Here is a 13,083-nt window from a genome sequence, read left to right as displayed (position 1 = left end):
ATGATCTAATGGTGCAATGCTGGCCTGAAATGAAATGGACTGGGGGCTCTCTGAAATGAAATGATCAAATGGTGCAATGCTGGCCTGAAATGAAATGGAGTGGGGGCTCTCTGAAATGAGACCAGGTGAAATGGTGCAATGCTGGCCTGAAATGAAATGGAGTGGGGCTCTCTGAAATGAAATGATCAAATGGTGCAATGCTGGCCTGAAATGAAACGGTAGGGGGGCTCTCTGAAATGAAATGATCAAATGGTGCAATGCTGGCCTGAAATGAAACGGTAGGGGGGCTCTCTGAAATGAAATGATCAAATGGTGCAATGCTGGCTTAAAATGAAACGGTATGGGGGCTCTCTGAAATGAGACCAGGTGAAATGGTGCAATGTTGGCCTGAAATGAAACGGAGTGGGGCTCTCTAAAATGAAATGATCAAATGGTGCAATGCTGGCCAGAAATGAAATGGTCTGGGGGCTCTCTGAAATGAGACCAGGTGAAATGGTGCAATGCTGGCCAGAAGTGAAACGGAGTGGGCTCTCTGAAATGAAATGATCAAATGGTGCAATGCTGGCCAGAAATGAAACGGACTGGGGGCTCTCTGAAATGAAATGATCAAATGGTGCAATGCTGGCCTGAAATGAAATGGTCTGGGGGCTCTCTGAAATGAGACAAGGTGAAATGGTGCAATGCTGGCCAGAAGTGAAACGGAGTGGGCTCTCTGAAATGAAATGATCAAATGGTGCAATGCTGGCCTGAAATGAAACGGACTGGGGGCTCTCTGAAATGAAATGATCAAATGGTGCAATGCTGGCCAGAATTGAAATGGACTGGGGGCCCTCTGAAATGAAATGATCAAATGGTGCAATGCTGGCCTGAAATGAAACGGAGTGGGGGCTCTCTGAAATGAAATGATCAAATGGTGCAGTGCTGGCCAGAAATGAAATGGTATGGGGGCTCTCTGAAATGAAATGATCAAATGGTGCAATGCTGGCCAGAATTGAAATGGACTGGGGGCTCTCCGAAATGAAATGATCAAATGGTGCAATGCTGGCCAGAATTGAAATGGACTGGGGGCTCTCTGAAATGAAATGATCAAATGGTGCAATGCTGGCCAGAATTGAAATGGACTGGGGGCTCTCTGAAATGAAATGACCAAAAGGTGCAATGCTGGCCAGAATTGAAATGGACTGGGGGGTCTCTGAAATGAAATGATCAAATGGTGCAATGCTGGCCAGAATTGAAATGGACTGGGGGCTCTCTGAAATGAAATGATCAAATGGTGCAATGCTGGCCTGAAATGAAATGGAGTGGGGCTCTCTGAAATGAAATGATCAAATGGTGCAATGCTGGCCTGAAATGAAACGGAGTGGGGCTCTCTGAAATGAAATGATCAAATGGTGCAATGCTGGCCTGAAATGAAACGGAGTGGGGCTCTCTGAAATGAAATGATCAAATGGTGCAATGCTGGCCTGAAATGAAATGATGTGGGGGCTCTCTGAAATGAAAAGAGGTGAAATGGTGCAATGCTGGCCTGAAATGAAACGGAGTGGGGCTTTCTGAAATGAAATGATCAAATGGTGCAATGCTGGCCTGAAATGAAACGGAGTGGGGCTCTCTGAAATGAAAAGATCAAATGGTGCAATGCTGGCCTGAAATGAAATGATGTGGGGGCTCTCTGAAATGAAATAATCAAACGGTGCAATGCTGGCCTGAAATGAAACGGAGTGGGGCTCTCTGAAATGAAAAGAGGTGAAATGGTGCAATGCTGGCCTGAAATGAAACGGAGTGGGGGCTCTCTGAAATGAAATGATCAAATGGTGCAATGCTGGCCTGAAATGAAATGATGTGGGGCTCTCTGAAATGAAAAGAGGTGAAATGGTGCAATGCTGGCCTGAAATGAAACGGAGTGGGGGCTCTCTGAAATGAAATGATCAAATGGTGCAATGCTGGCCTGAAATGAAATGATGTGGGGGCTCTCTGAAATGAAATAATCAAACGGTGCAATGCTGGCCTGAAATGAAATGATGTGGGGGCTCTCTGAAATGAAATAATCAAACGGTGCAATGCTGGCCTGAAATGAAACGGAGTGGGGCTCTCTGAAATGAAATGATCAAATGGTGCAATGCTGGCCTGAAATGAAATGATGTGGGGGCTCTCTGAAATGAAATAATCAAACGGTGCAATGCTGGCCTGAAATGAAATGATGTGGGGGCTCTCTGAAATGAAATGATCAAATGGTGCAATGCTGGCCTGAAATGAAATGATGTGGGGGCTCTCTGAAATGAAATAATCAAACGGTGCAATGCTGGCCTGAAATGAAATGATGTGGGGGCTCTCTGAAATGAAATGATCAAACGGTGCAATGCTGGCCTGAAATGAAACGGAGTGGGGCTCTCTGAAATGAAATGATCAAATGGTGCAATGCTGGCCTGAAATGAAATGATGTGGGGGCTCTCTGAAATGAAATAATCAAACGGTGCAATGCTGGCCTGAAATGAAATGATGTGGGGGCTCTCTGAAATGAAATGATCAAATGGTGCAATGCTGGCCTGAAATGAAATGATGTGGGGCTCTCTGAAATGAAATGATCAAATGGTGCAATGCTGGCCTGAAATGAAATGATGTGGGGCTCTCTGAAATGAAATAATCAAACGGTGCAATGCTGGCCTGAAATGAAATGATGTGGGGGCTCTCTGAAATGAAATAATCAAACGGTGCAATGCTGGCCTGAAATGAAACGGAGTGGGGCTCTCTGAAATGAAATGATCAAATGGTGCAATGCTGGCCTGAAATGAAATGATGTGGGGGCTCTCTGAAATGAAATAATCAAACGGTGCAATGCTGGCCTGAAATGAAATGATGTGGGGGCTCTCTGAAATGAAATGATCAAATGGTGCAATGCTGGCCAGAAATGAAACGGAGTGGGGCTCTCGGAAATGAAATGATCAAATGGTGCAATGCTGGCCTGAAATGAAATGATGTGGGGGCTCTCTGAAATGAAATAATCAAACGGTGCAATGCTGGCCTGAAATGAAATGATGTGGGGGCTCTCTGAAATGAAATGATCAAATGGTGCAATGCTGGCCTGAAATGAAATGATGTGGGGCTCTCTGAAATGAAAAGAGGTGAAATGGTGCAATGCTGGCCTGAAATGAAACGGAGTGGGGGCTCTCTGAAATGAAATGATCAAATGGTGCAATGCTGGCCTGAAATGAAATGATGTGGGGGGTCTCTGAAATGAAATGATCAAATGGTGCAATGCTGGCCTGAAATGAAACGGAGTGGGGGCTCTCTGAAATGAAATGATCAAATGGTGCAATGCTGGCCTGAAATGAAATGATGTGGGGGCTCTCTGAAATGAAATAATCAAACGGTGCAATGCTGGCCTGAAATGAAACGGAGTGGGGCTCTCTGAAATGAAATGATCAAATGGTGCAATGCTGGCCAGAAATGAAACGGAGTGGGGCTCTCTGAAATGAAATGATCAAATGGTGCAATGCTGGCCTGAAATGAAACGGAGTGGGGGCTCTCTGAAATGAAAAGAGGTGAAATGGTGCAATGCTGGCCTGAAATGAAACGGAGTGGGGGCTCTCTGAAATGAAATGATCAAATGGTGCAATGCTGGCCAGAAATGAAACGGAGTGGGAGCACTCTGAAATGAAAAGAGGTGAAACGGTGCAATGCTGGCCAGAAATGAAACGGAGTGGGGGGCTCTCTGAAATGAAAAGAGGTGAAATGGTGCAATGCTGGCCTGAAATGAAACGGAGTGGGGGCTCTCTGAAATGAAATGATCAAATGGTGCAATGCTGGCCAGAATTGAAATGGACTGGGGGGTCTCTGAAATGAAATGATCAAATGGTGCAATGCTGGCCTGAAATGAAATGATGTGGGGGCTCTCTGAAATGAAATAATCAAACGGTGCAATGCTGGCCTGAAATGAAACGGAGTGGGGCTCTCTGAAATGAAAAGATCAAATGGTGCAATGCTGGCCTGAAATGAAATGATGTGGGGCTCTCTGAAATGAAATGATCAAATGGTGCAATGCTGGCCTGAAATGAAACGGGGTGGGGCTCTCTGAAATGAAATAATCAAACGGTGCAATGCTGGCCTGAAATGAAATGATGTGGGGGCTCTCTGAAATGAAAAGAGGTGAAACGGTGCAATGCTGGCCTGAAATGAAACGGAGTGGGGCTCTCTGAAATGAAAAGATCAAATGGTGCAATGCTGGCCTGAAATGAAATGATGTGGGGGCTCTCTGAAATGAAATGATCAAACGGTGCAATGCTGGCCTGAAATGAAATGATGTGGGGGCTCTCTGAAATGAAATAATCAAATGGTGCAATGCTGGCCTGAAATGAAACGGAGTGGGGCTCTCTGAAATGAAAAGATCAAATGGTGCAATGCTGGCCTGAAATGAAACGGAGTGGGGCTCTCTGAAATGAAAAGAGGTGAAATGGTGCAATGCTGGCCTGAAATGAAACGGAGTGGGGCTCTCTGAAATGAAAAGAGGTGAAATGGTGCAATGCTGGCCAGAAATGAAATGATGTAGGGCTCTCTGAAATGAAATAATCAAACGGTGCAATGCTGGCCTGAAATGAAACGGAGTGGGGCTCTCTGAAATGAAAAGAGGTGAAATGGTGCAATGCTGGCCAGAAATGAAATGATGTGGGGGCTCTCTGAAATGAAATAATCAAACGGTGCAATGCTGGCCTGAAATGAAACGGAGTGGGGCTCTCTGAAATGAAAAGAGGTGAAATGGTGCAATGCTGGCCTGAAATGAAACGGAGTGGGGCTCTCTGAAATGAAAAGAGGTGAAATGGTGCAATGCTGGCCAGAAATGAAATGATGTAGGGCTCTCTGAAATGAAATGATCAAATGGTGCAATGCTGGCCTGAAATGAAATGATGTGGGGGCTCTCTGAAATGAAATGATCAAACGGTGCAATGCTGGCCTGAAATGAAACGGAGTGGGGCTCTCTGAAATGAAAAGATCAAATGGTGCAATGCTGGCCTGAAATGAAATGATGTAGGGCTCTCTGAAATGAAATGATCAAATGGTGCAATGCTGGCCTGAAATGAAATGATGTGGGGGCTCTCTGAAATGAAATAATCAAACGGTGCAATGCTGGCCTGAAATGAAACGGAGTGGGGCTCTCTGAAATGAAATGATCAAATGGTGCAATGCTGGCCTGAAATGAAACGGAGTGGGGCTCTCTGAAATGAAAAGATCAAATGGTGCAATGCTGGCCTGAAATGAAATGATGTGGGGGCTCTCTGAAATGAAATAATCAAACGGTGCAATGCTGGCCTGAAATGAAACGGAGTGGGGCTCTCTGAAATGAAAAGAGGTGAAATGGTGCAATGCTGGCCTGAAATGAAACGGAGTGGGGGCTCTCTGAAATGAAATAATCAAATGGTGCAATGCTGGCCAGAAATGAAACGGAGTGGGGGCTCTCTGAAATGAAATAATCAAATGGTGCAATGCTGGCCTGAAATGAAATGATGTGGGGGCTCTCTGAAATGAAATGATCAAATGGTGCAATGCTGGCCTGAAATGAAATGATGTGGGGGCTCTCTGAAATGAAATGATCAAATGGTGCAATGCTGGCCTGAAATGAAATGATGTGGGGGCTCTCTGAAATGAAATAATCAAACGGTGCAATGCTGGCCTGAAATGAAACGGAGTGGGGCTCTCTGAAATGAAAAGATCAAATGGTGCAATGCTGGCCTGAAATGAAATGATGTAGGGCTCTCTGAAATGAAATGATCAAATGGTGCAATGCTGGCCTGAAATGAAATGATGTAGGGCTCTCTGAAATGAAAAGATCAAATGGTGCAATGCTGGCCTGAAATGAAATGATGTAGGGCTCTCTGAAATGAAATGATCAAACGGTGCAATGCTGGCCTGAAATGAAACGGAGTGGGGCTCTCTGAAATGAAAAGATCAAATGGTGCAATGCTGGCCTGAAATGAAATGATGTGGGGGCTCTCTGAAATGAAATAATCAAACGGTGCAATGCTGGCCTGAAATGAAATGATGTGGGGGCTCTCTGAAATGAAATGATCAAATGGTGCAATGCTGGCCTGAAATGAAATGATGTGGGGGCTCTCTGAAATGAAATAATCAAACGGTGCAATGCTGGCCTGAAATGAAACGGAGTGGGGCTCTCTGAAATGAAATGATCAAATGGTGCAATGCTGGCCTGAAATGAAATGATGTGGGGGCTCTCTGAAATGAAATAATCAAACGGTGCAATGCTGGCCTGAAATGAAATGATGTGGGGGCTCTCTGAAATGAAATGATCAAATGGTGCAATGCTGGCCAGAAATGAAACGGAGTGGGGCTCTCTGAAATGAAATGATCAAATGGTGCAATGCTGGCCTGAAATGAAATGATGTGGGGGCTCTCTGAAATGAAATAATCAAACGGTGCAATGCTGGCCTGAAATGAAATGATGTGGGGGCTCTCTGAAATGAAATGATCAAATGGTGCAATGCTGGCCTGAAATGAAATGATGTGGGGCTCTCTGAAATGAAAAGAGGTGAAATGGTGCAATGCTGGCCTGAAATGAAACGGAGTGGGGGCTCTCTGAAATGAAATGATCAAATGGTGCAGTGCTGGCCAGAAATGAAACGGTATGGGGGCTCTCTGAAATGAAATGATCAAATGGTGCAATGCTGGCCTGAAATGAAACGGAGTGGGGGCTCTCTGAAATGAAATGATCAAATGGTGCAATGCTGGCCTGAAATGAAATGATGTGGGGGCTCTCTGAAATGAAATGATCAAATGGTGCAATGCTGGCCTGAAATGAAACGGAGTGGGGGCTCTCTGAAATGAAATGATCAAATGGTGCAATGCTGGCCTGAAATGAAACGGAGTGGGGCTCTCTGAAATGAAATGATCAAATGGTGCAATGCTGGCCTGAAATGAAACGGAGTGGGGGCTCTCTGAAATGAAAAGAGGTGAAATGGTGCAATGCTGGCCTGAAATGAAACGGAGTGGGGGCTCTCTGAAATGAAATGATCAAATGGTGCAATGCTGGCCAGAAATGAAATGATGTGGGGGCTCTCTGAAATGAAATGATCAAATGGTGCAATGCTGGCCTGAAATGAAATGATGTGGGGGCTCTCTGAAATGAAATGATCAAATGGTGCAATGCTGGCCTGAAATGAAATGATGTGGGGCTCTCTGAAATGAAAAGAGGTGAAATGGTGCAATGCTGGCCTGAAATGAAACAGAGTGGGGGCTCTCTGAAATGAAATGATCAAATGGTGCAGTGCTGGCCAGAAATGAAACGGTATGGGGGCTCTCTGAAATGAAAAGAGGTGAAATGGTGCAATGCTGGCCTGAAATGAAACGGAGTGGGGGCTCTCTGAAATGAAATGATCAAATGGTGCAGTGCTGGCCAGAAATGAAACGGTATGGGGGCTCTCTGAAATGAAATGATCAAATGGTGCAATGCTGGCCTGAAATGAAACGGAGTGGGGGCTCTCTGAAATGAAATGATCAAATGGTGCAATGCTGGCCTGAAATGAAATGATGTGGGGGCTCTCTGAAATGAAATGATCAAATGGTGCAATGCTGGCCTGAAATGAAACGGAGTGGGGGCTCTCTGAAATGAAATGATCAAATGGTGCAATGCTGGCCTGAAATGAAACGGAGTGGGGCTCTCTGAAATGAAATGATCAAATGGTGCAATGCTGGCCTGAAATGAAACGGAGTGGGGGCTCTCTGAAATGAAAAGAGGTGAAATGGTGCAATGCTGGCCTGAAATGAAACGGAGTGGGGGCTCTCTGAAATGAAATGATCAAATGGTGCAATGCTGGCCAGAAATGAAACGGAGTGGGAGCTCTCTGAAATGAAAAGAGGTGAAACGGTGCAATGCTGGCCAGAAATGAAACGGAGTGGGGGGCTCTCTGAAATGAAAAGAGGTGAAATGGTGCAATGCTGGCCTGAAATGAAACGGAGTGGGGGCTCTCTGAAATGAAATGATCAAATGGTGCAATGCTGGCCAGAATTGAAATGGACTGGGGGGTCTCTGAAATGAAATGATCAAATGGTGCAATGCTGGCCAGAATTGAAATGGACTGGGGGGTCTCTGAAATGAAATGATCAAATGGTGCAATGCTGGCCTGAAATGAAACGGAGTGGGGGCTCTCTGAAATGAAATGATCAAATGGTGCAATGCTGGCCAGAATTGAAATGGAGTGGGGCTCTCTGAAATGAAAAGAGGTGAAATGGTGCAATGCTGGCCAGAAATGAAACGGAGTGGGGCTCTCTGAAATGAAAAGATCAAATGGTGCAATGCTGGCCTGAAATGAAAGGGAGTGGGGCTCTCTGAAATGAAAAGATCAAATGGTGCAATGCTGGCCTGAAATGAAATGATGTGGGGGCTCTCTGAAATGAAAAGAGGTGAAATGGTGCAATGCTGGCCAGAAATGAAACGGAGTGGGGCTCTCTGAAATGAAATGATCAAATGGTGCAATGCTGGCCTGAAATGAAACGGAGTGGGGCTCTCTGAAATGAAATAATCAAACGGTGCAATGCTGGCCTGAAATGAAATGATGTGGGGGCTCTCTGAAATGAAATAATCAAATGGTGCAATGCTGGCCAGAAATGAAACGGAGTGGGGCTCTCTGAAATGAAATAATCAAACGGTGCAATGCTGGCCTGAAATGAAATGATGTGGGGGCTCTCTGAAATGAAATAATCAAACGGTGCAATGCTGGCCTGAAATGAAATGATGTGGGGGCTCTCTGAAATGAAATGATCAAATGGTGCAATGCTGGCCAGAAATGAAACGGAGTGGGGCTCTCTGAAATGAAATGATCAAATGGTGCAATGCTGGCCTGAAATGAAATGATGTGGGGGCTCTCTGAAATGAAATAATCAAACGGTGCAATGCTGGCCTGAAATGAAACGGAGTGGGGCTCTCTGAAATGAAAAGAGGTGAAATGGTGCAATGCTGGCCTGAAATGAAACGGAGTGGGGGCTCTCTGAAATGAAATAATCAAATGGTGCAATGCTGGCCAGAAATGAAACGGAGTGGGGGCTCTCTGAAATGAAATAATCAAATGGTGCAATGCTGGCCTGAAATGAAATGATGTGGGGGCTCTCTGAAATGAAATGATCAAATGGTGCAATGCTGGCCTGAAATGAAATGATGTGGGGGCTCTCTGAAATGAAATAATCAAACGGTGCAATGCTGGCCTGAAATGAAACGGAGTGGGGCTCTCTGAAATGAAATAATCAAACGGTGCAATGCTGGCCTGAAATGAAATGATGTGGGGGCTCTCTGAAATGAAATGATCAAATGGTGCAATGCTGGCCTGAAATGAAATGATGTAGGGCTCTCTGAAATGAAATGATCAAATGGTGCAATGCTGGCCTGAAATGAAATGATGTGGGGGCTCTCTGAAATGAAATAATCAAACGGTGCAATGCTGGCCTGAAATGAAATGATGTGGGGCTCTCTGAAATGAAATGATCAAATGGTGCAATGCTGGCCTGAAATGAAATGATGTGGGGGCTCTCTGAAATGAAATAATCAAACGGTGCAATGCTGGCCTGAAATGAAACGGAGTGGGGGCTCTCTGAAATGAAAAGATCAAATGGTGCAATGCTGGCCTGAAATGAAACGGAGTGGGGGCTCTCTGAAATGAAAAGATCAAATGGTGCAATGCTGGCCTGAAATGAAACGGAGTGGGGGCTCTCTGAAATGAAATAATCAAACGGTGCAATGCTGGCCTGAAATGAAATGATGTGGGGCTCTCTGAAATGAAATGATCAAATGGTGCAATGCTGGCCTGAAATGAAATGATGTGGGGGCTCTCTGAAATGAAATAATCAAACGGTGCAATGCTGGCCTGAAATGAAACGGAGTGGGGCTCTCTGAAATGAAAAGATCAAATGGTGCAATGCTGGCCTGAAATGAAATGATGTGGGGGCTCTCTGAAATGAAATAATCAAACGGTGCAATGCTGGCCTGAAATGAAACGGAGTGGGGCTCTCTGAAATGAAAAGAGGTGAAATGGTGCAATGCTGGCCTGAAATGAAACGGAGTGGGGCTCTCTGAAATGAAATGATCAAATGGTGCAATGCTGGCCTGAAATGAAACGGAGTGGGGCTCTCTGAAATGAAAAGATCAAATGGTGCAATGCTGGCCTGAAATGAAATGATGTGGGGGCTCTCTGAAATGAAAAGAGGTGAAATGGTGCAATGCTGGCCAGAAATGAAACGGAGTGGGGCTCTCTGAAATGAAATGATCAAATGGTGCAATGCTGGCCTGAAATGAAACGGAGTGGGGCTCTCTGAAATGAAAAGATCAAATGGTGCAATGCTGGCCTGAAATGAAACGGAGTGGGGGCTCTCTGAAATGAAATAATCAAATGGTGCAATGCTGGCCAGAAATGAAACGGAGTGGGGGCTCTCTGAAATGAAATAATCAAATGGTGCAATGCTGGCCTGAAATGAAATGATGTGGGGGCTCTCTGAAATGAAATGATCAAATGGTGCAATGCTGGCCTGAAATGAAATGATGTGGGGGCTCTCTGAAATGAAATAATCAAACGGTGCAATGCTGGCCTGAAATGAAACGGAGTGGGGCTCTCTGAAATGAAAAGATCAAATGGTGCAATGCTGGCCTGAAATGAAATGATGTAGGGCTCTCTGAAATGAAAAGAGGTGAAATGGTGCAATGCTGGCCAGAAATGAAACGGAGTGGGGCTCTCTGAAATGAAATGATCAAATGGTGCAATGCTGGCCTGAAATGAAACGGAGTGGGGCTCTCTGAAATGAAAAGATCAAATGGTGCAATGCTGGCCTGAAATGAAACGGAGTGGGGGCTCTCTGAAATGAAATAATCAAATGGTGCAATGCTGGCCAGAAATGAAACGGAGTGGGGGCTCTCTGAAATGAAATAATCAAATGGTGCAATGCTGGCCTGAAATGAAATGATGTGGGGGCTCTCTGAAATGAAATAATCAAACGGTGCAATGCTGGCCTGAAATGAAATGATGTGGGGGCTCTCTGAAATGAAATGATCAAATGGTGCAATGCTGGCCTGAAATGAAATGATGTGGGGGCTCTCTGAAATGAAAAGAGGTGAAATGGTGCAATGCTGGCCAGAAATGAAACGGAGTGGGGCTCTCTGAAATGAAATGATCAAATGGTGCAATGCTGGCCTGAAATGAAACGGAGTGGGGCTCTCTGAAATGAAAAGATCAAATGGTGCAATGCTGGCCTGAAATGAAACGGAGTGGGGGCTCTCTGAAATGAAATAATCAAATGGTGCAATGCTGGCCAGAAATGAAACGGAGTGGGGGCTCTCTGAAATGAAATAATCAAATGGTGCAATGCTGGCCTGAAATGAAATGATGTGGGGGCTCTCTGAAATGAAATAATCAAACGGTGCAATGCTGGCCTGAAATGAAATGATGTGGGGGCTCTCTGAAATGAAAAGATCAAATGGTGCAATGCTGGCCTGAAATGAAATGATGTGGGGGCTCTCTGAAATGAAATAATCAAACGGTGCAATGCTGGCCTGAAATGAAACGGAGTGGGGCTCTCTGAAATGAAAAGATCAAATGGTGCAATGCTGGCCTGAAATGAAATGATGTGGGGGCTCTCTGAAATGAAATGATCAAATGGTGCAATGCTGGCCTGAAATGAAATGATGTGGGGGCTCTCTGAAATGAAATAATCAAACGGTGCAATGCTGGCCTGAAATGAAACGGAGTGGGGCTCTCTGAAATGAAATGATCAAATGGTGCAATGCTGGCCTGAAATGAAACGGAGTGGGGCTCTCTGAAATGAAAAGATCAAATGGTGCAATGCTGGCCTGAAATGAAACGGAGTGGGGGCTCTCTGAAATGAAATAATCAAATGGTGCAATGCTGGCCAGAAATGAAACGGAGTGGGGGCTCTCTGAAATGAAATAATCAAATGGTGCAATGCTGGCCTGAAATGAAATGATGTGGGGGCTCTCTGAAATGAAATAATCAAATGGTGCAATGCTGGCCTGAAATGAAATGATGTGGGGGCTCTCTGAAATGAAATGATCAAATGGTGCAATGCTGGCCTGAAATGAAATGATGTGGGGGCTCTCTGAAATGAAATAATCAAACGGTGCAATGCTGGCCTGAAATGAAACGGAGTGGGGCTCTCTGAAATGAAAAGATCAAATGGTGCAATGCTGGCCTGAAATGAAATGATGTGGGGGCTCTCTGAAATGAAATGATCAAACGGTGCAATGCTGGCCTGAAATGAAACGGAGTGGGGCTCTCTGAAATGAAATGATCAAATGGTGCAATGCTGGCCTGAAATGAAATGATGTGGGGGCTCTCTGAAATGAAATAATCAAACGGTGCAATGCTGGCCTGAAATGAAACGGAGTGGGGCTCTCTGAAATGAAAAGAGGTGAAATGGTGCAATGCTGGCCTGAAATGAAACGGAGTGGGGGCTCTCTGAAATGAAATAATCAAATGGTGCAATGCTGGCCTGAAATGAAATGATGTGGGGGGTCTCTGAAATGAAAAGATCAAATGGTGCAATGCTGGCCTGAAATGAAACGGAGTGGGGCTCTCTGAAATGAAAAGAGGTGAAATGGTGCAATGCTGGCCAGAAATGAAATGATGTAGGGCTCTCTGAAATGAAATAATCAAACGGTGCAATGCTGGCCAGAAATGAAACGGAGTGGGGCTCTCTGAAATGAAATGATCAAATGGTGCAATGCTGGCCTGAAATGAAATGATGTGGGGGGTCTCTGAAATGAAAAGATCAAATGGTGCAATGCTGGCCTGAAATGAAACGGAGTGGGGCTCTCTGAAATGAAAAGAGGTGAAATGGTGCAATGCTGGCCTGAAATGAAACGGAGTGGGGGCTCTCTGAAATGAAATAATCAAATGGTGCAATGCTGGTCAGAAATGAAACGGAGCGGGGCTTTCTAAAATGAAATGATCAAATGGTGCAATGCTGGCCTGAAATGAAATGATGTGGGGCTCTCTAAAATGAAATAATCAAACGGTGCAATGCTGGCCTGAAATGAAACGGAGTGGGGCTCTCTGAAATGAAATGATCAAATGGTGCAAT

Source organism: Melanerpes formicivorus, unplaced genomic scaffold, assembly GCF_026170545.1.
Source record: "Melanerpes formicivorus ecotype bairdi unplaced genomic scaffold, bMelFor1.0.p_v2 SCAF_92, whole genome shotgun sequence".
In the NCBI taxonomy this organism is placed as follows: Eukaryota; Metazoa; Chordata; class Aves; order Piciformes; family Picidae; genus Melanerpes; species Melanerpes formicivorus.
The sequence above is the reverse complement of the archived record's forward strand: the minus strand, read 5'-3'. Positions refer to the sequence as shown.